General features: G+C 46.8%; 1 protein-coding gene and 1 long non-coding RNA gene across 2 annotated transcripts in view; both read right to left on the bottom strand.

The window, feature by feature from the left end:
• mxg (myxovirus (influenza virus) resistance G) overlaps positions 1-23,969 on the bottom strand; it is a 305,424-nt gene that overhangs the window by 201,327 nt on the left and 80,128 nt on the right. The gene's annotated exons all lie outside the window — the stretch shown is intronic.
• LOC130085377 (uncharacterized) overlaps positions 1-23,969 on the bottom strand; it is a 40,556-nt gene that overhangs the window by 4,188 nt on the left and 12,399 nt on the right. Inside the window, exon 2 of the long non-coding RNA XR_008807139.1 lies at positions 11,686-11,882. This is a non-coding gene — a long non-coding RNA (uncharacterized LOC130085377). The remainder of the gene's footprint in view (positions 1-11,685; positions 11,883-23,969) is intronic.

Raw genomic sequence — 23,969 nt, 5'->3', positions numbered from 1 at the left:
CCTGGAGGCGACCTCGATTGCTCCGCCACGGGTGGGGCAGCCCGAAGAGACTCAACATTTGTTAGGATCTCTTCCCCGAAGCCTTTTTCGCCTGCAGGACGGCCCTCAGATCGCCCTGATTTTGTTGAGACTTCGGTTGAGAGCGCCTTCTATGCCCCCATGCTCCTTGAGGGGAGGCTCTAGAAATAACACTCTTTTTTTGTGCCTGTCTGTAGGCGGGGGAGCTGGTGGATGGCTGCGGCTGCCCACTAGGGGCAGGCTTCTTCAATTTAGAGCGGCGAGGGAGATATTGTCTAAAGGCTGTAGACTGTTTTTTCGCCTCCTGAAACCTGTCGACAATGGTATTTACGGCGTCGCCGAACAGGCCAGAAGGAGAAATCGGGGTCCTGTCCTTCTCCTTAATGCCTGACAGATTTAACCATAAATGTCTCTCCGAGACCACCATAGCCGCCATGGAACGGCCGATAGCGAGGCTGTTTCCTTGGTGACTCGGAGAGACAAGTCTGCAGCCTTTCTCAACTCCGCAACATCTTCTGGAGTTGTCCCCTCTCCCTCATCAATCGCTTTAAGAAGGTCGGCCTGGTATGCCTGCAGTACTGCCATAGTGTGCAGACTGGCACCAGCCCGACCCACAGCCAAATAAGCCCTGCCCACCAAACAAAGTAGATGTAATGGCAACTCATGGCAAAGTTGATGGAGTAAGGAGGAGAAGAGCCATCCGCAATACCACTGAAGCGACAGAGAAAGCCTCAAGATGGCTATGGCTCAAGAGAGGAGATCCAATGGGGCAGGGTAGCTAGATTTGCCAACTGGACACAAGCTGGGGTCTGACCAGCTGGGTCGCCTGGATGAGGGTGTATGATGTTGAAAGACCCGAAACACCCAATGATTCCAGGAACATCACTGAAGATGTGTCCAGTAGAATCAGTAGATGTATTTGCACAGCATAAAATATATATTTTATATAAAATAATGTTCATAATGGTCATAAATCATTTTCATAAACTTTTTTTTGGTTTCATTTTTTCCCATTTTTCTAACTTCAGCAATAATCTGCCATGGGTCTTCTTTAAAATGAGACCAAACTAAAGTTTTTTATGACAGTTTTTTGACATGGACATTTTTGTCTACTATGGACCTATGTGTAACTTTTTTTTATTTTGTAAATGCTAACTGCATGCATTTTGGAATTGGAATTTACTATTTCATTCCTGTTTTTTGCTTTGGCATATTATAGAGCCAATTGGATAAATTATGCAACGATAATTGTGTGGGTGTGTTGATATGGATGTCAGAGCGTTTGTATGTGTGTTATAAAAAAAATATCTGCGTTTGTGTTTGTAATATTTGAGAGAGAAAAACTCAACTGCAAACAACAAATCCAACCACTGTGTGCAACAGTGGAGTTTTGCTGGCATCCAATGGGGAAAATCTGTTACTGCGCCCAAACAAAATCTTACCGAAAGCTAATTTTTTGAGATATCAACCTCAAATTTGGATTCCAACTTGTTTAGATTTATGGCATTGATTTTCTAGCTGTTTTAGAGTTCAACATGTTTCATAAAATAAACATTTTACATAAAATAATGTTAATAAATAATTTTCACAAACTTAAACCTATATTACTTTTGTTTTACTTTAAAAAAAAAATTCCAGCAATAATCTGCCAAGGGTCTTCTTTAAAATGAGACCAAACCTAAGTCTGTACTCCCAAGCTTAATATTTTTATGACAGTTTTTTTGACACGGACATTTTTGTCTACTATGGACCTATAGGCCTCTACCAAATGGTTGAGATGCTGCATGATGGTAAAAGTACCTATTACATAATTATAAATGTATAATAGCATTTAAATTATCATTTACCTACAAAGACAAAAACAAATTTGAAAATGTAAAAATACCAGGAAACAATTCATATCAAGTAAATTTTATTTCAACAAAAGAACTTCGCTGTGTTAATTTTTGCATAAAATTCCAACAATTTTAACGACAATTGTATTGTCAAAAACATATGGGGCCCTCTCCAACTTCTCAGCTCTACTGTGTATAATCTCCAAAGAACTTTTGTTCTTGCATTGAATGAACTCAAAAACAAAACAAATCTTTCAAATAAAATGCACAAACAAAATAAGGACCTAAGTATCCAAACAGGGGGAAGTACCAGCGTCGTGACTTGGCAGGGGTCTTGTACAGGTGAACCAGCATGTCAGAAAGATCAATGCCACCCATATGCTGATTGTAGACAGCAATGAGTGAAGGGCATGGGACAGCAATCTTCGCTTTCTTGTCTTTGCTCCACCGTTGGACACTTGTAAGGGGCATTATCCCACAGGCATTGCTCAGGAGGGTAACACATTTATTGCCATACCATTTGACTGCGAGTACTCCTTCAGCAGACTTATAGTCAAGAGCTCCACGTCCTCTCTCCATCAGCTTTTTGTCTTCTATCAGGTGAGTTCCCCCGATGCGGTTTGATCGGGCTGTGCCGATGCACTTGATGCCCAGATTTGCGTGCAGGCTCAGGATCAGGTCAAAACTAGTGAAGTAATTGTCAAAGAAGACAACTGAAAGCCGTGGCTGTGTTATGGTTTTGCATAATGTTGTCACCACTTTGCTCCCTAGAAGTAACTCCTGCTCTTCCTCACTTAGATCAACTTTGCAGAATGTGGACGGCCCTTGATAGAGCAGTAGGTCATGGATGATGCCAGATGAACTGGCATGACAGAACACTTTAAAGCCCTACTTGTCAGGTTTATTGGCAATGTATTGGCGGAGATTGCCAGCCCTTGTCCCTTAATAAGACACCATGGCTGTGTCCGAAATCTCCACTCAAACCACTACTCCCTAACCCCTATGTAGGGGGTAGGGAGTAGAGGACTATATAGTGAGCTCACCAGCATAATAGAAACACCACTTTCGGACACTACTCGATCGTCTCTCGGCGCCGTTGATTAAACGCGCCATCATCTGTCAGCTGGTGCCGAGGCAGCTCTGGGCTAAATAGATTTTTTTTTTTTATAAATACATTACATTATATTGAGCTTATTTCTCCAAAATTGTAAAATTAAAAGTCATTTCTTGCCGTTTCTGTTATAATGCGTTACTCCACACATGATTATAACTTATAAACATAAATAAAATTAATACACATATTTCATATATTTTCATTTTCGCGCCACACCGTTTTCTCTTGCCTGTCGACATAGAAGAAAAAAAACAGATCTACGTTATCAAATATCTTGCTCATAATACTCTTAATAAAACAGCTTTTACTCTGTGGAGATGCCACTCAATATTTATCTTTTTTGTTTGTTTGTTCTCGTGATTCAGAAGATTTTGCGGATTAGCAAAAGAAACAGGATTTCAAGACACAGAAAACGACGTGCTGTTCTTGCTACGCTAGCGAGACGTCGTCAAATTGTAAGTTAAAGATGAAGATGATGCTGATAGGTCTTTTACGATCAGCGCAATGCATGATGGTATGTAGGGCTTGGGTTAGTGACCATCGTTTGTACACTACTTTTCAAAATGCATTCTGGGATACATTGAGTGGACTATATAGGGTATAATAATCATCACTATACATTCGGACAGCACTACAAAATGGCGAGCTCACTATATAGTCCACTATATAGTGAATAATGGGAGATTTCGGACACAGCCCATGACTTCATCCACACTGTGCTTGTAGGTGGATGGGATGAGGAGACATTGCTTACGAAGCATCTCAAAAAGGGGTCGGATTTTGTAAAATCGGTCAGGGCTTACATCACACTGCTGATTATCATTGAAGTGAATGTGGCTTGAATCTCCTCTGCGGCATGATATCAGCAATCCCGTTGAAGCGTGATGCAGGGTGCCAGTAGTCCTCCATGACCGGGAAGTAAAAAAAAAACATCAAAAGTAGCATAGCAAGGAAATCTTCAATCTCGCAGGGTTAGTCTTGATCGGATCCCCCAACTCCTGGGCAGAGTAGAGATTGGTTTCATGAGCAATATGTTGAATCATCTCATCAGTGAAGAGCCTTTTGAAGTACTGGAAGGGTGTCTTGACAGCATCAGGGGGTGCAAAACTTGAATCAGAAACCTGGAATTCCTCAATATCTACATGCTTCCAGATTCTCCTGGATTCTTTATCTTTCTTTTCAGCCATTTTCTTCTTCTTTGTGACTGGGGCTGACACATCCAGCTCTTCCATGGCTGTTTTTAGGGTGTTTTCCCCTTTTATCTTCTTCTTAGCAGATGTGCTTGTTGAGGGCATCTCCTCCTCATCCGATTCAGTGGAAAGGTCCCTAATCATTTCTGCTTGTTTGGGCAGATAATCAGGATCCCCTATCATCATCATCATCATCATCATCACTCAGATCAGCCTCAGAGTCTTGAGGATCTTCTGGTACAAGTGCCAGAAAATTCTGTGGCCTTGAAGCATAAAATGATTTAGCATTCATCGTTTGCTTCTAAAACACAGAAATACAAGGCGGGAATATGGAAATGATGCACCATTACATATACATGTCAGCATGTTACAAAAATCATACATATTAAACCATTTAAGTATAATAACACTATAACTGTAACATTAATAACAATGCATGAACAGCAGTGTTTTTATTCCATGGAAAATAGTGCATTTTAATAAAATTAGCATAACTTCACCAAACTCTTACCATGCGGTTGAGCTGTCATTCCATTCCAAGGTTTACCATGGAGTGCCAACTCAACCGTATGGTCAAGCATGTTTTAAAAAATTATTTGATCATTATAAGATCTGTTTTGCATCAATTTACATAATTCTGTTAAGTAACGTGTTAGATGATATAAAATGTTGACAAAACTAACTCACCTTTGAAAGTACAGCCAAAAATAGTCCACATTAGCCTGGATGCCAGCCCGAACCCCGCCCATAACATTTTTTGTTCGGGAAGTTCGGTCTGGACTCAATCCATTGAGGAGTAATTATGATCAGTCAAAAAATGTTCGGGCCAATCAAATTGCCAGGGCGGGCTTTATACGTTGATGGACAGATGGTCTGCAGGGACGTAATCATCACGTTATCAAAGAGCGCGATGACTGCAGCTGGAGAATTGAGATGTATAGATTCCGCTGTCGCGCCTGTTGTAAAATAAATCGACAGCGCATTCATTTTAATAGACGAACAGAAAACTGCAATCAAGGCATTTATCGATCGGAAAGATGTGTTTGCCGTCCTTCCTACAGGATTCGGCAAAAGTGTAACTTATCAGCTGGCTCCGATGGTCGCTAAGAAGATGGGACGCAATGAAACCCTGTGGTCGTTGTGGTTTTTCCTTTGGTCGCACTTATGGAGGACCAAGTAAAAGAAGCAACACTCGTTATTTTACTTCTTCCAGCGTGCGTGCATTTGAATTCTGTAGTTGACAACTGTGCTATGCAAAGTAGTTGACTTACTGCGTTGCTTTGATTGGTTGTAGGTCTATCCAATTGAGTGCAGAGTTTTTTTTCTTCCTGGTTCGGTTAAGACACGCCTCATAATCAAAGCCCTATAGAGCAGTATCAGACACACATTCTGACTAGAATATGAGTATGACGAAGTCAGGCTAAGTCCACATGTCAGAGGTGAATTTTAAATTTTAAACTTGCTAGCAGCAGGATAAGTGAAAAGTTCTACTAGTCAAAAAATTGAGTGACCTCTAGTGGATGTTTGAAGCATAGCATACCTCAACCAAGTTGTAGAGATGACCCAATCAGCTTGAGTTCAGTTCCAAACATTTTTCCAATAAGAAATAGCGACTCAAAAAGTGATCTACCAAATGGTTGAGCAGAATATTAAAGGGAGCATTTAAAGAGACAGACTACAAAACTGTAGTGTGCGCTTATAATAAACAGAACATTATAGTTCCCTTTCGAACGGTCACTTCGTATTGCGTAGCTATTCGCAGTGGGGAAACTCCCTTTCCTCGATTTACTGAAGCTTATATGTAAAACGCATTTGCAGCTGCACAGCCAGCCCCCTGAGCGTCTGACCTGCTCATAGGCTGTGCTGCAGCAACTGCACATCCAATGGCGCGGGCGAATCTGACGCACAACCAATAAGCTAGCCCAATGTCAGAGCCCGTCGAGGGGGCGTGCCCCGCCTATATAGACCCCCGAATTCGCCATTATAGCAGATTTTACTCCTTCAGCGACAGTACACATGTCCCTGAGCTTTTTACTGTAGCATTCGCCGTCGAACAAGCCTTTCAGCCTGAGCGTGCTTCTCTTTAGCAGACTTCGCCTGCACGTCGATTTCTCCTGACGCCGTCTCACCTGTGGCTATCCGGCGACATTTATATCCTTTGTGCTTATTGCTAACATTCTATTTCAGTATGCCTCGTCCATCCTGCGCCACGTGCGGAGGCCGTCTGCACGAGGCAGACCAGCACACGAGCTGCATTTCCTGCCTGGGGATCGACCACGCAGAGAATGCTCTCTCTGCCGGCGGATGTGAGGCCTGTGACTGCATGCCTATATCCGCGCTGCGCAATCGGCTAGCTCTCTCCCGGGACGGCGAGGCCGCTTCATCCACGCTTTCCGTTCCAAGGAAGAAGAAGCGTCGCAGCCAACGGCAACCGGTGGGTATGGAGATTTGTGAACGCACGCCGGCCGCGTCCCCGCGTGCTTCACTTTCTCCGACTCAAACGCCATCACCGGTCCTGTTCGCAGGAGACCAGCGCCTCCGAAGTCGTCCTAGCACGGAGGAGAAAGAGAGAGGGCTCGTGTCTCGCGCTAGCCGGACCACCCTCGAAGAAACCAGCAAAACTTCCCACAGCTCCCTGTTCAGTTCAGGCGGCTGGGGATTTTATTATTGTAAACAGGCCCGCAGCAGTGAGCGCGTCTCTGCAAACAAACGCCGTTTTCACGGCGGCCCAAATAAAGCACAAAAAGAGCATGTTTCACAATCACAACACACGGGTTCACGGTCCCCCTCCACTAGGCGGCCCCCGCCCTGTTGTAACACTGACTTCCCCCCAGGCAAAAGCCTATATAGTCAGTCAAACACTCAGTATGTGCACAAAACACATTATAAGGGTATCAGGTCCTCCTATGTTAGGCGGTCCCCCCCATTCAGTGTGTCACGCCCTAGCCACACGAGTGATGGCCTGGCAAGCCATCCCTGGTGTGTCGAGTTGGGTCATAAACACTATAAAGCGAGGCTACTCGCTCCTACTTCGCTCGCAGACCCCCGAAATTCCAGGCGGTTATCGAGACATCGGTGAGAAGCGGCGTGAATCACGTGCTTCGCACCGAAGTTCAAAAATTATTAGCAAAAGGAGCGATAGAGTCAGTCCCTCTCGCGCTAATGTATTCGGGGTTTTACAGCCGCTATTTCCTAATTCCAAAGAAAGACGGCGGGCTCAGACCCATTCTAGATCTGAGGCGTTTGAACAGGGCTCTCATGAGACGGCCTTTCAAAATGTTAACACTCAAACAGATTCTCGCACAGGTTCGCCCGGGGGACTGGTTTGTTTCAATGGATCTGAAAGATGCATACTTTCATATTCAGATCGACCCTCGTCACAGGCCATTTTTGAGATTCGCCTTTGAGGGGAGGGCATATCAATACACCGTTCTGCCGTTCGGTCTGGCTCTGGCACCCCGTACATTCACGAAATGTTTGGATGCGGCGCTCTCCCCGCTGAAAAGCCAGGGAGTGCGTGTGCTGAATTATCTCGACGACTGGCTGGTGCTAGCGCAGTCGAGAGACGAACTAATAGTGCACAGGGATTTGATTCTCAGCCATCTAAAATGCTTGGGTCTCACAATCAATGTTGCCAAAAGCGAACTGAATCCCAGCCAGACTGTGGTCTTTCTGGGCACGGTTTTGGACTCGGTGACAATGAAAGCGCGGCTCACTCAAGAGCGCGCGCTCTCGGTGCAGACACTGGTAGCCGCATTCAGGGCGCGCGAGCGCGCACCTCTGAAGAGGTTTCAGAGACTGCTTGGTCTAATGGCAGCTACATCATCAGTACTCCACATGGGATTACTGCACATGCGCCCGCTGCAGCACTGGCTGAAACGCCGTGTGCCAACCCATGCATGGCAGTCAGGCAGCCTGCGCATTATGGTGAATCAAGGGTGTTTGAGAACACTGGTTCCCTGGCGGGCTCAGGACTGGTACTGCAAGGGGGTGACCATGGGGATAGTTTCCAGGAGGAAAGTGGTTTTTACAGACGCATCCAACATGGGTTGGGGAGCGCTGCACGAGGGCAAGCCTGCCTCCGGCCTCTGGTCGAGCACGGAGCAGAGCTTACATATCAACTGTCTGGAAATGAAAGCGGTTGGTTTGGCCCTAAAAGCTTTTCTGTCAAACCTCAGGGGTCACCACGTCTTGATCCATACAGACAACATGTCTGTGGTGGCCTACATAAATTGCCAGGGTGGCATCAGGTCAGGCAACCTGTATGTGATGGCGAGGGACCTCCTCATGTGGGCACAAGCCAATCTGAGCTCTCTGAGAGCAGCACATGTCCCGGGCGTCCAGAATGTGGGCGCGGATATGCTCTCAAGGGGCAACACTCCCCTAGGCGAGTGGTCCCTGAACCCTCAGACGGTCAGACTAATATGGGAGAGGTTCGGCGAGGCCGAAGTAGACCTTTTCGCCTCGAGAGCCAACACCCACTGCAGGATGTTCTTCTCGAAAAACAGGGATGCGCTGGCTCATCTCTGGCCCAGCCGCCCCCTTTACGTGTTTCCCCCCGTCTCGATGATCCCACAGGTTATCGAGCGGGTCAGGGAGAGCGGATGCCCAGTCCTTCTGGTGGCTCCTCTCTGGAAATCCAGACCATGGTTTCCGGAACTGGTTCAGTTGTCGGACACGACCCCCTGGCCTGTTCCGATGAGGAAGGATCTCACACAGGCCAACGGAACGATGTGGCATCCCCGACCCGATTTATGGGCCCTCCATGTGTGGCCCCTAAACGGGTATCCGGGGACCTGCCTGACAGGGTCTTAAGCACTATCTCTGAAGCAAGGGCCCCGTCTACTCGGCGCCTTTATGCTTTAAAGTGGTCGGGTTTTTCCAGCTGGTGCTCGAGAAATCGTATTGACCCAGAGTCATGTGAGGTTTCAGTGGCGTTCGCCTTCCTGCAGGAGCTACTGGACGCGGGCCGCACCCCGTCCACGCTCAAAGTGTATGTGGCAGCCATCGCAGCGCACCATGCTCTGGTGGCTGGCCAATCACTGGGAAGGAATGGCCTGGTGGTAAAGTTTCTGAAGGGTGCTAGGAGGATTAACCCCTCCAGGCCCCCTTCGGTGCCGCCTTGGGACCTCTCCACGGTCCTTAGGGCCCTGAGGGGACCACCTTTTGAGCCGCTCCAGTCGGTTGATCTAAAACCACTTTCGCTAAAGACTGCTCTCCTGTTGGCATTGGCATCTATCAAGCGAGTGGGAGATCTGCAGGCCCTCTCAGTGAGTCCTGCATGTTTGGAGTTTGGATTGGATGACTCCAGAGTCATTCTCAAACCCAGGCATGGTTATGTGCCCAAGGTGCTCTCAACGCCGTTTAGAGCACAAGTTATTACGCTATTAGCCCTTCCCCCTTCTGCTGAGGATGGGGAGGTTAATCTTCTCTGCCCTGTCAGGGCGTTGAGAATCTATTTGGAGCGTTCTGCGTCTTTTAGACAATCAGAACAGCTGTTTGTCTGCTTTGGGGGCCGATCTAAGGGTGATCCAGTCACTAAGCAAAGACTGTCTAGATGGATAGTGGATGCCATCTCTTTGGCTTACACCGCAGTGGGTCAGGTTTGCCCCATAGGTGTCAAGGCCCATTCGACCAGAGGTATGGCCTCGTCGTGGGCTTGGTCTTCTGGTTTTCCCATTCAAGATATTTGTGATGCGGCCGGCTGGTCCTCGCCTTCCACATTTATGAAGTTCTATAATATGGAGGTACCTTTCCTGCAGGCGAAGGTGCTTTCGGTATGATTGAGACCTGACAGTGGCTGGTCTTGTCTACGAAAATTACTGTGCATAATCACATACATATTATATAACCCGCTTCGGCCGGTAATAAAGTTATACTAATAATCCCGACGGGGTCTGGTTTTGTTAGTATATTCTGTTAGTGGTGACTGACTTATTATGTATATTATTCAGACCCGACTGTGTCTGGTCTGTTATATATACATGTATATGCATATGTTATTGGGTTCTGGCTGGTTCTGTTAGCTCAGGGGTCCTGAGTGGCAGGACAACCAGTTACTCAGGGTGCGGCGTTTTGCATGGTGTCCCCACTGCGTATAGCTACGCAATACGAAGTGACCGTTCGAAAGGGAACTACTCGGTTACTATCGTAACCTCAGTTCCCTGAGATAGGGAACGAGTATTGCGTAGCCGGCCGCACTATGGTAACTGGTGAAGTTGTCGCTTCAGTCATATAACCTGTTATAATGGCGAATTCGGGGGTCTATATAGGCGGGGCACGCCCCCTCGACGGGCTCTGACGTTGGGCTAGCTTATTGGTTGTGCGTCAGATTCGCCCGCGCCATTGGATGTGCAGTTGCTGCAGCACAGCCTATGAGCGGGTCAGACGCTCAGGGGGCTGGCTGTGCAGCTGCAAATGCGTTTTACATATAAGCTTCAGTAAATCGAGGAAAGGGAGTTTCCCCACTGCGTATAGCTACGCAATACTCGTTCCCTATCTCAGGGAACTGAGGTTACGATAGTAACCGAGTAGTTATCGCGTTATAGTTATCTTTATGGTTCTTGGTGTGAACAGGCCTTCAGAATTCAATTTGAACATCTGACCCGTTCGAGAATTGCGGGTACATTTCAATAGACAAAGAAAACAAAAATAGGAATAAATATATGGTTAAATTTTATTCCTTTAATATTTTCAATATTTGCTGATCTTAAACTTGTAAGATTTAAAATATTAATTCTGAAAATCAATGTAACAGAAAAAGCTGTCAACTCTGTTATAGACAAATTGGGTCAAACAAATACAGTTAACATATGTAACACAATTAAAAAACATGTCTAACTTTTGTTTCTTCTTCCATTAATTCAATTTTAAGCCTAATAAGATAGAGACTTTTTGTTTTGGAGTAAAAATATCAACATGTTTAACTGAAAACTTGACAAGATAATATGCATTTTTACTAAACAGCTTTAAAAATGAATAAAATCCTTTAAAATTCCATGTAGTAAGAATACTAGTTATGCTAATCAGCTTCTGATCAATTTGTTGACAATAAAACACATAATGATAAGCAAAAGATATCAATAACAGAGTTGACCACCCGTAGTTAAAAGACCAAAAACAACATCTTCTGCCAGACTCCAGAAAAAATATTTTAAATGTAAAAACAACGATCTAATCCTTACAAATACATCTGAATTACAAATCTTTCATAAACTTAAAAATTAACTGCATGTGTCTCATGCATTACTGATCTACTTTACCTTTACACCTGCTTTTTGATGCAAATATCTGATTAGCCAATCTGATCAAATTTGATTTAAGTGGTCTGTTGCTGCCAGACTAACTTTCTGCTGTGACATGCAGATGGTAGGGCAGACTTTGGCATAAACAATTTGAATTCATGGATCTATCCTACCTTTCAGGCTGGAAGTGCAATAGAGCAAAACTGGAGAGGTGTAGGCTACCTAAAATGGTCATTGTGTTTATATGAATTTCCAATAGCAAAGGAGAGTAAACCAGTCCTCACCGCTTCCTCTTGGTAATGCAACTCCAGACAGCGCTTCCAACACAGAGCTTTTCCCAGAACTCTGATCTCCGATCACTGCAATAGTTGGTAATGCCAAGTCCTTCTGAATGCCAACAGACCGCAGAGTGTCGATCAGATCAATGTACGAACGAATGCTCTCCTCTAAATAACTGTGAACTACTCCCTTCATTTGCTGACTGTAAAGATAAAACATACATTTGTATACAAACTAATCTCATTATTGCACAGTATTAATTCAGTTTTTAGGCATTAATTCAGCTTAATGCTACATGTTTTCATTTTCAAAAATCACTCGGTAACATATTTTTTTATAATATATTGGAAATAATCTTATTATTGTGGTCGTCTGAGGGCAAATGCCCTTTGTAATATCTTATCTGAGTGCAAAATGCTGCTTGGACAAGAAAAAATTCAATACTAGAAATAATAAATGCATACAATATTGTACACTTGTTGAGATCTGTTAATTATTGTTTGGAGTTTTTTTAATTCATATTCGAATGATTATGAACCAAATTAACATTGAGGCGAGCAGGTCGATGCCCAAGGCTGTGAGAAAACGGCGCGAGGCCGGTGACTTGATTGTTGATGAGCGACCGGCCTCGATCTTCAGTCATCGCTCCTCCTTATATGTTTCCGCTCCTCTGTGAGAGATACGAGACCGGTGCGTCACGCAGGTGTCGCTCATCATCAATCACTCCACCGGCCTCACGCCATTCTCTCACGGCCCTGGGGCCTAACCGTTGCGTATACGCACAAAACAGGCCCTGAAAGAGGCGAACGCCACTTCCGCCATTTCCGCCACTTCCTTGTTTTGATTTATAAAAACAACCTTGACCGGAAAATTTGCGCACCTGCACGCACTCTCTGACACATGTGTACGAACGTTTTGGAGATAGAGCAGTTTGGCGACACCGATGGTGAGCTGGAGTAGAGGAACTACTAGAGGAACTTAATTTCCTTACATCACTGCATCAGGCCCAGTTATTAAAAACATTATACTGGGCACTTTGAGAAGGCATGGCTTTACTTTGGTAGATTCTGTGATTTCAGAACTGGTGGAAGCCCTTTGCCAGCTAAACACATTCTGTGCTGCTTTAGGGGTGGATGGGCCTTTAGGCACAAACTATAGGAGAGAACAATTTACAAAGGAACACCTCTCACTGACTGAGCCAGTTGAGTACATACTTGATAGTAGCAAGAAAAAGTTCCTTCCAGTATGTTCCAATTCTCCCATTATTGTCTCTAGCAGTAGACACATTCAGGACACAATATTACAGAATAGAAGGCCATGTCATGTTTCTACTGAATGCAAATCATTGCATGATGGATCTTTACACAGAAAAAAACAGCTTTTTATCTGGAGATGAACTTAAACTTCCACTCATTCTTTGCATAGACGACTTTAAAGCATGCAACCCTTTGGGGACGTTCCGCAAGAAGCATAAAGTCACGAGTGTGTATTGTGTTGGCAGACATGCCTGCTACCATGCGATCTAATCTAAGTTCCATTTCTCTAGCCGTACTTTGTAAGGCAGATGATGTCACACAATAAGGATACCCAGAAGTGTTGGGGCCACTGCTAAAAGATTTAAAATGCTTGGAAGATAATGGTATTTTTGTGCCAAATCTGGGCAAAGTGGTAAAGGGCACTGTATTTGCTGTAGTAGCAGATAATCTTGCAGCTCACTCCATCGGTGGGTTTGTTAAAAGCTTTTCTTCCTCACATTATTGTCGATTTTGTATTGGAGAGTGTTCACAGATCCAGGAACATGAAGTAAGAGCAGGAATGTTTCCTCTGCGGACTAAGTCCAGCCACACCTTGCATGTCGAAGCAGCATTGTCTGACACTTCTGAAGCTCATCATTGTGGAGTAAGACAGTGTCCCATCTCTCACAGTGTCCCATCTCTGACAGATTGAGTTACTTTCATGCCACATCAGGTTATCCACCTGATCCTTCCTCTGGGACCACGGCCAGGGAGCTCGGGCTAGAGGAGTGGTTACGAACAGAGGCTGAGTTTACCTGAGTCAGGAGACGGCAGCACCAGATGATTCTATAGCTATACCAGCTAACATCAGCATTAAAGACTTTTAAAATAATTTACCTCGAAACTCATTTCATGTTTGAATGCCTTCTGTTTGTGATCCGATGTGGATTCTGATCACCGTATAAGGTAGAAATATTTATACGCGATGCAAAAGACTATGCACGCTAACCATTACCATAGTAAATATGAACGCTTGAAGAAATCAGTCAAATCATAATGGATATCACAATCATGGTTTTATTTTATCTGTCAGGACCCTACGTCTAGTCTCTTTATACCGGACTATCATAAAATAAAGCGTGATTATGCTTTAATCATTTTTTAAAAGGGATTATGCGTGCTCCCTTTTTGGGAGCTTTCTTTTTTTTTACTGAAAATATAACTGTAGCCTACTGGGAGAGAGTGCTAAAGGTGCTATCAGGTTGTATTTTTGGTGGCATATTTGTAGAAATTATCATTCTTTCTAAATGTGATGTAAATATGTCCAGTAACTACACTGTAAAAAAACCCCGTAAATTTACAGGTAACGACCTGTTTTTTTTTACAGAAATTTGCCGTTTTGTCATTATACAGCGAATTCCTGTTATTTTACAGATATTTGCTGTAATTTAAAGGTCCACTATTAAATTTACAGGTAATTGCTTGTATTTTAGTTTTACATCAATTTTACGTTTTTTTAAAGGAAATTGTCTGTATTTTTACAGGGTTATGTGTAATTTTACATAAAATATTCATAATATTTTACAGATTTTTTCTGTTAAATTAGAAAACACAGAAAAGAAGGTATAACTGCAGAAATCAGCAGTCATTTAACATGTTTTCCTTGAAGATCATTAAGCATGTGGGTGTTAAAGTGAGTTTTAAGGTTAAATAATAGTATTTCCGTACTATATACGGTAAAAACTGTGATAGATCTAATGGTACATTTAATGTAATTTTACTGTAAAATACATTTAAATTTACAGTTTTTGAAAGTGAAAAAGAACAACTCGTTTAATTTACAGTGAAAAAACGTAAATTGACATTCCCACAATTCTCTGCGTGACACTTAACATTTGATGTGTTTTTGTTGAAAAAACTATGTTTCTTCATAGTTTTCTTAGTTTTTTTTTTATCAGTTATGTATATTAGGGTTTTATGTTACATTTAATGTTGTTAAACTAATGTTTATTGCATTTTTAAAATTTCATGTGTCACCATGATGGTGTTTAATGTTTGTGCGAATGACACTGTGCAGTTTCTATATATTAGTATTAACTCTCTTGTGGAAGAGCTGCTTGTGATGAGCTTTGAATGATCATGTGACTCATCACCACTGTGGTTGTTGGTTGTCAGTGTATTACAATGGTACAAAACCGAAATTAATACTTCAATAGGTCAGTAAATTAACATTATATCAGATAATAAAAGATAATTTTGTGTAGAATAACAGTAATAAACCATAATTATAGGATAAGAAATTACCATTTTTTTACAGTTTTTTTACAGTTTTTTTCCTGACAGTATTTTTCCGTTTTTTAACAGACATTTTCTGGCGCCCCTGCTGCCAGAAAATTACCGTTTTTTTACGGGGTTTTTTTTTACAGTGTACCAAACAAACAGAAACAGGTCTGAATAAGTAAGTCTGTCCTCTTTCTTTTGTGAAATAGACCCAGAGCCGGCCCGAGGCATAAGCGAACTAAGCGGCTGCTTGGGGCCACCAGGGGGCCCCCAATCGAGTTTTTTTTTTCTTCTAGGTGTAAGGGTAGCAGTTTGAATAAATAATAAACATAGCAGTTTGAACTCTTCTCCACTTTATTATACCACACATCAGATCACAAACTCCAGTATCAAGTGCGCGTGACCAGTTTCAAGTGCGCATGACCCATTCCTATCTACTGCAAGCCCCGAGGGGAAAAATACATTGCATACACACATATACAACGAGCATCCAACAAAGTCTGTTACAATAATAATAATAAAAAAGATCTTGAGGAGTGTTCCACTGTATTGAGTCAGTGGAGAAAAAATAATATTTTTACAGATTTCAATAATAATTGCCATTGTTGAACCCTTGCTTTTATTATGTTTCTGATTTCTCAGTTTTGTCATTATTTTAGCAAATTATGTTTCTGATATCTCAGTTTTGTCATCATTTTAGCAAATAATTTATTTGATATGTTTTGAGACCGTTTGTTTTAAGAAGTTTCAAAGAGTTAGTAAAAGAGTAAAGTAAAAGTTAAAACTTTTTTATTTAAGTATCTATTTTTTATTAAGTATTTATTTTGTATTAGTACATAACCTCACTGTATTAATTTATAATGTATCATTATTGCATGACATTTGTGTCAATAATCGTCAAGCACAGGTGACTCCGCATAGTGCGAGGGCCGGCTCTGAATAGACCTAATGGTAAGCCACTTAATTTCTGTGTGACTAATGTGCAATTTTTGACACAAATTTATCACTTTTGGTACCTGTGGTAAAACATTGATTTTTGGGTTTGAAATATTTAAGTAAATAACAAAAATGCCAGCTATAGGTCGATTTTATCATGTTTGTTTTGTGATAATGCTGTTTCCAGTCATTTCTTTCTGATTAGTTTTCTGATAAAACTTCCATTTGTTGATGAAATTATGGGTTTGTGTGACGTTGTTCCAGAGAGGCTTGTTACGGGCGAGTTTTAGTGAAGCGCTGTGGAGCTTCTGACCCGACAGTTGAAACGCAGTGTTTTGTTCTAGGTGCTACAGGTCCGGGGCTTTTAGCCCGGCATGGCCCGTTTAAAGCCCTGGCTCGCACTGGCCCGACAGTGGAACCGCGGCTAATATGCTTATAAATAAATCTTCAGGAGCTTAATTCTTCAATTCATCGATTTCCCTACAAATGGAATGACATTTTGCATCACGTAAGAGTATAGGAGGCAATGCGCACGAAAACGTCTCGGTTACGTATGGTAACCCTCGTTCCCTGAGTGGGGAACGGAGACGTCTCGTCGGAGGAGTTTCCAACAAATTGGGATCACGCTAGGGAGACCAATTGCCTTCGAGTGAATTAAAACGAGCCAATAAATATTGGCATGCGGGAATTGCATTCCGCGTCCCGCCTATCAATGCGGGTATAAAAGCGGAAGCGAACGCACATACCATTGCTTTACGCTGAGGAGCCAGACGGTGTCCAGTCCCCCGCGAAGGTACAGCAAATATGGCGACGGGACGAGACGTCTCCATTCCCTACTCAGGGAACGAGGGTTACCATACGTAACCGAGACGTTCCCTTTCGTATGGGAACTCCTACGTCTCGTCGGAGGAGTTTCCAATGAATTGGGATCCCAAATAAAACGGCATGGTGCTGGCCCCTTCCAGCGCCCAGCTGAGCTACCCGCCAAGCAGTTTCTTAGTTTCTTTAGGGCGGAAGCTAGCTAGGAAAAAAAATCACACTGCTGTTCCGCAAGACCCGCTCAGTGGACTTGGATAACACTGGGGAAACGTGCCCAACCTGTAGGAGGGAACGTTGCCGAGCCCCTGGCCTGCCCGAAAGGAGGCACTGGAATACACGCATGTACTAGCCCGCAGGGTAGTGAAACATACAGAAGTCCTCGAGGTAGCCCCAGCCCGTAGGGTGGGAGCGTACTCAGCAAGGACGACAGAATGAATCTGTCGAGGGGAAGACACAGAGCTAGCCCGGAGGGTAGCTGGAACGTGGGGAGTGGTCACGTAGAAACCACCGTGAAGGTCACCCAGTCAATTAACAACTTCTTATGAGAGGTAATAGACCTGGCGCCGGGCGATCTGCCTCGCCTGGTGCCGGAGGGTGATGGAGGAACTCACGAGGTTAGCCGTATGTTGGGGAACCAACGGAGCAAAAAAGCACACGGATCCGGCTCATAAAGCGGGAGTGGTGCAGCAAGCCGACAGAACCTATTCCCTTGCGCCACTGGCCGTAGCAAGTAAACAGGAGGAAACCGGTTCAACACGTAAGCTATAAAACCTGGCAAACGTGTTAGGTGTCGCCCAGCCCGCAGCTCTGCAGATATCTGCCAGCGAGGCGCCTTGTGCCAACGCCCAGGAGGAAGCAACACTCCTAGTGGAGTGAGCCGTCAACCTGGGTGGGCAAGGCACGTCCTGGGATTCATAAGCCCGGACGATAGCATCCACTAGCCAGTGGGCTAGTGCTTGGAGACAGCCTTCCCCTTCTGCTGGCCTCCGTAACAGACGAAGAGCTGCTCTGAGGTCCTGAAGCTTTGCGTTCTGTCCGGGACAGAGAAAAGCTAGGGCTGGGTCTGCCTCCTCCAAGGGCAGCACTTGCAGGTTCACTACCTGACCCACAAACGGAGTGGTAGGAACCTTGTGCACATATCCGAACCGGGGTCTCAGGACAACGTGAGAAAAGCCCGGTCCGAACTCCAGGCACGATTCGTCGACCAAAAATGCCTGCAGATCCCCGACCCTCTTGAAAGAGGCCAGAGCCAATAGAAGAGCTGTCTTTTCAGACAAAATGTTTAGCTCTATATCATTTAAGGGTTCAAAGGGTGGCCTCTGAAGTCCCAAGAGGGTATAAGGTGCAAATTACGAGGGGGATTTAACCTCCTAGCACCCTTAAGGAATCTGATGATCAGGTCGTGCTTCCCTAACGACTTCCCGTCAATCATATCGTGCGGCAACATACACTTTGAGGGTGGAGGGAGACAGTCTTCGCTCCAACCCATCTTGTAGGAAGGAAAGCACGACACTGATCGGGCAAGTTCGGGGGTCTTCCCGGCGGGAAGAGCACCAACCGACAAACAGGTTCCACTTCAACGCATAGAGGCGCCTCATAGAGGGGGCTCTAGCGGAAGCGATGGTGTCTACCACAGCTTGTGGTAGGCCATCTAGAACCTCCGCGTCCCGTCCAGGGACCAGACATGGAGTCTCCACAGGTCTGGACGCGGGTGCCATAGAGTGCCCCGTCTCTGAGAAAGCAGGTCCCTCCTCAGAGGGATGGGCCAGGGAGGTGCTGTTGCGAGGAGCATGAATTCCGGGAACCAGGTCCGGTTGGGCCAGTACGGCGCAACTAGCAAGACCTGCTCCTCGTCCTCCCTGACTTTGCACAGTGTCTGTGCGAGAAGGCTCACTGGGGGAAATGCATATTTGCGAAGGCCCCGGGGCCAGCTGTGCACCACTGCATCCGTGCCGAGAGATCCTCCGGTCAGGGAATAGAACAACTGGCAATGGGTCGTGCCCGGAGAGGCAAACAGATCTATCTGAGCGACTCCGAATATTCCCCATATCAGCTGAACCACCTGGGGATGGAGTCGCCATTCTCCCGGAAGGGGCGGCTGCCGTGAGAGCTCGTCGGCTGCACGGTTGAGCACACCAGGTATATGAATGGCCTGAAGCGACCTCAGATGCTTCTGACTCCATAGGAGGAGATGGCGGGCGAGTCGCGACATACGATGGGAGTGTAGACCACCTTGATGGTTGATGTACGCCACGGTCGCAGTGCTGTCCGTACGGACCAGTACATGCCTGTGCAGAAGCAGCCCCTTGAGCCGGCACAAGGCTAAGCGTACTGCTTGCAACTCTAGGCAATTGATGTGCCAATGCAGCTGAGGCCCCGTCCACAGACCTGAGACTGCATGCCCGTTGTATGTGGCCCCCCATCCGTTGGCAGAGGCATCCGTGAAAACCACAGCATGCCTGGACATCTGGACTAAGGGCACTCCGGCCCGCAGAAAGGCAGGGTCCGACCAAGGACTGAAGGTTTGGCGACAGTGCGGGGTAATGTTGACCTGGAACGTGCAGCTCTGCCACGCCCATCTCGGGACTCGATCGTGAACCCAGCGCTAAAACGGTCTCTTATGCAACAGGCCGAGCGGCGTTACTGCGGCTGCCATATGCCCCAGGAGCCTCTGAAATTGCTTCAGTGGGACCGCTGACCTGCCTCGAAAGGACCTGAGGCAGTTGAGCACTGACTGGACGCGCTCCTCGGTGAGGCGCGTAGTCTGACTGACCGAGTCCAGCTCCATACTGAGATAAGAGATCCTCTGCGTGGGGCAGAGTTTGCTCTTGTCCCGGTTGACCTGAAGTCCCAAGCGGCTGAGGTGCCGGAGCACCAGGTCCCTGTGATCGCACAACAGATCTCGCGAGTGAGCTATTATCAGCCAGTTGTCGAGATAGTTGAGAATGCGAACGCCATTTTCTCTCAAGGGAACAATGGCCGCCTCCACGACTTTCGTGAAGACGCGGGGCGACAGGGCCAAGCCGAAGGGTAGGACCTTGTACTGATATGCCCGACCCTCGAACGCAAACCGAAAGAAACGGTCTGGATCGAGGCAGAATCGAGACATAAAACTACGCGTCCTTCAGGTCGATCGCTGCAAACCAATCCTGGGGATGGATGCACTCGAAGATGCGTTTCTGCTCAAGCATCTTGAACGGGAGCTTGTGAAGGGCCCGATTCAAAACACGCAGATCCAGGATTGGTCGTAACCCACCGCCTTTCTTGGGTACAATGAAGTAAGGGCTGTAGAACCCAGACCTCATCTCGGCTGGAGGGGCCGGCTCGATCGCGTCCTTTGCCAGCAGGGCAACGATCTCTTTCCTCAGGACAGGGGCGTCGCCACTCCGCACTTGGGTGAAGAGGACAACCCTGTACCTGGGAGGCTGGCGGGCAAACTGAATTGCATAGCCGAGCCGGATGGTGCGAATGAGCCACCTGGACGGTCTCGGAAGCGCTAGCCAGGCTTCGAGAGACTGAACCAACGAGCCCACTCGGACCACCGGTGTACCCCCGGAGGGGCAGCGAGGTGGAAGGCAGGGACCCGCCCTCGGAGGCATTGCTACGGCAAAGGTGGGGTCTGTGTTTGGTGCAACACTTACCTGCCTCCACCGGGGGGCAAACAGCAGGGAAGGCCCATCTTTCTCTGGGGCGTTCGACTGCTGACTGTCCCGAGGCGAAGGTCGGAGGGGAAATGGGGAGCGAGGCTGGAGGGCGTCGAGTCCTGGCTTCCGCGCCTCCTTGCCCAACGACAGACGAGAGTGACGAGGCCGAGGCGGCATCACTGGCATCTGAGCGCTGGGGCGAGGGGAATGAGAGCGGCGAGGCAACGTGGCGGCGCACACTGTCATTCTGGCCCTCTTGGACGGAGGAGACTGAGAGTGACGATGCAATTGAGCGTCGTTCTTGACTGCCAGTCTCGACCGTGGGAGACCCAGAGGAAACGGAAACTGCTCTTATTGAGAATTTGGGCGGAACAGAAACAAAAGGAAATAGAAGATTCTCCACCCGGCCCTCCTCCGGGGGAAGGAAAGGTACAGAGGCACCCTCCTGAAGAGCAGAAACCGCATCCTCTGGGTGGCCCGTCTCAGGGTCGCTTATCTCCTCTTGCCGGGGGGTTTGGTCGAGGCCTGAGCGGGGTGGGCATCCTTCTTGCAGCCGGCACCCTGTCGCTTAGCTGGCTGCTGCTTGGGCTGAGCAGGGGCGGAGGCGGCGGCAGGAGGGCGCCCTCGGCGATGAGCAGCCGGAGGCGTGACCGTAGGGGCGGGGCAGCCATAGCCCGCTTCCGAGGCATGATGTGCTTTATAACCTCTGACTGCTTCTGGGCGCCGGAAAACGGTTGGGCAAAGTTCTCCACCACATCGCCGAAGAGGCCACCCTGGGATATGGGAGAAGCAAGGAACTTGTTCTTGTCCGAGTCCTTCATATCCGACAGGGTAAGCCAGAGATGTCGCTCCAGGACCACGAGAGTGGATATCGCCCAACCCAGGGAACGCACGGTGACTTTCGTCGCCTGTAGGGCAAGGTCCGTCACCGTGCGCAGCTCTTGAAGCACCCCTGGGTCAGCAAAACCCTCCTGCATGTCACAGAGCGCCTGGGCCTGGTGGACCTGCAGGAGCGCCATGGCATGCAGGGCAGAGGCAGTCTCTCAGTGGATATGTATATATAGGCAGAGGCAGAGGCAGTCTCTCAGTGGATATGTATATATAGGCAGAGGCAGTGTAGGCCTTTCCAGTCAGACTGGAAGAGAACTTACAAGCGCGGGAGGGGGGCGAAGGGTTACCCCGCCGGGAGGAAGCGGAGGTGGGACACAGCTGCATCGCCCCCGCCCTCCACTGGGTTTAGCCACTATGGTGGTGAGGGAGGAGGAGGGAGTCAATCTCAGTCTAGCTGCCAGGGGGTTCGACCAAGACTTCATCACCTCCTCATGCACCTCCGGGAAGAAAGGCACCGGAGCGGGGCACTGAGGACCAGCACGGGCCGCTCCAAGAAACCAATCATCGAGCCGGGAAGGTTCGGGACATGGTGGAGGGTTCCACACGAGCCCAACCCTCTCGGCCACCCGGGCGAGCATAAGCGTCATCTCTGGGTCCGGCTCGGACAACGTTACCACACCCGAAGGGGGCAACGCAGCCGAGTCGTCATTCCCAGAGCCCGACTCATTTCCCTCCGATGCCGCGATCGACATCTGTTCCTCCGGAGGGGCCCCGAAGGAAACGACTGGAGCCACATGTGATGACCCAGCGCGCTCCTCCGAAGACCCCAGTGGCACGGCTGAAGAGGAGTGGGATGTCCGAGGGGGTCTTTCACCCGACAGATCAATCCGCACTGTAACCCTCAGACCACCAATGGGATTAGCCGAAGTAGCCTTCTTCTGGAGAAGAGAAGAAGAACCAGAAGAAGAACTAGATCGGGGAATCTCCAAAGGGACTCCCCCTCTGGTGAGGGATTGCAGTCTTAGTCTCAACACCGTGACGGTTATGTTCCCGCAGTGAGAACATGACTCATCCACGAGCGCTGCCTCAGCGTGCGTGAGGCCCAAGCACGTGAGACAGCGATCGTGACCATCAGCCGGAGGCAGAAGTTGACCGCATCCAGAAACACACGGGTGAAACGTCATCCTGAAAAGGACACGAACTTCACTCGTGTTGCTCTTTCATAGAAAAACGCTCTCTTTATTGTGCTGAAGCACACAGGGATCAAACGCGGCAACACAGGGGGAAACTGCAAGCCCGATGCGTGCACTCAACCGATTTCCAGCTGTGACAACAGCTCTTTTGAAAAAGCCAGATCGCGTGCAGCAACAGCTGGCAACCGGGAGATCGCTAAGATCGCTGATGCGCCGTCACACCAACACAGAGAGGTCTTCAAGGAAACAGCAGACTCATTGAGCGTGAAGATAAATGTAATCTTGAAGCTTATCACTCAGAGGACACTGTGGCTCCGAAGCTAAAAGCAATGGTATGTGCGTTCGCTTCCGCTTTTATACCCGCATTGATAGGCGGGACGCGGAATGCAAATCCCGCATGCCAATATTTATTGGCTCGTTTTAATTCACTCGAAGGCAATTGGTCTCCCTAGCGTGATCCCAATTCGTTGGAAACTCCTCCGACGAGACGTAGGAGTTCCCATACGAAAGGGAACTGGTGCTTGTTACGGATGCCACCTTTGATAATAGGTGACAAAGTGCCAGAAGATGACACAGCGTGGCAGGTTTTCATGACCTTGAAAGATGTTGTTGAGCTTGTCATGGCTCTTGTCCACAACGATGAAACACGAGGATACATGGAAAGCAAGATAACTGAACACCGTCATAGGTATTTGGATGTGTTCCCAGAAGAAAGATTTAAACCGAGACATCACTTCCTTGAACATTATCCATTGCTAACAACTGCTTTTGGACCACTTGTGTTTCTCTGGACCATGCGATTCGAAGCCAAACACAGATTCTTCGAAAGAATTGTGAGGCAGACTCTGATTGATAAGGCATGATTGATTCATGCCTTATCAATCATGTGTGGGTGTGCCAAGTAAACGTGCCAAATGTTAACAAACTGCTATCTCTTCTTTTCCTTTCAGCTGAACACATACTGCCAAAAGAAAATGTTGGTCCAGTTGCAAGTCATCATTGAAGAAAACAATATCCGAAAATGTATGTTTCCATCGGGAATTCCAAATGAAGTAGAAGATCTTGTTTCTAAAATTGTTCAAACATTCAAATTACAAAGGGAATTTGGACTACTCTATGAAGGCAAAAGCTTTGGGAACCAATTTTTCACCGTCACTTCAACTGTCGACCTGGAAGACAAGACCACCATGAAATTAGTTAGAAAAGAGCCTTTGATCACCCTTGACTTGCTTCCACTAGATGAATCAGGACTGCCCTCTACTCTGAGTACCTACACTGTGGATGACGTTATAATGTACACCTCACTTGCAGATGGAGGTGAACTGTCAAGCTCACAACATAATGTTCTTCT

The sequence above is a fragment of the Rhinichthys klamathensis genome, unplaced genomic scaffold, assembly GCF_029890125.1.
Source record: "Rhinichthys klamathensis goyatoka isolate OS25496 unplaced genomic scaffold, OSU_Roscu_1.1 h1tg000076l_1, whole genome shotgun sequence".
Taxonomy (NCBI): domain Eukaryota; kingdom Metazoa; phylum Chordata; class Actinopteri; order Cypriniformes; family Leuciscidae; genus Rhinichthys; species Rhinichthys klamathensis.
The sequence above is the reverse complement of the archived record's forward strand: the minus strand, read 5'-3'. Positions and strand labels throughout refer to the sequence as shown.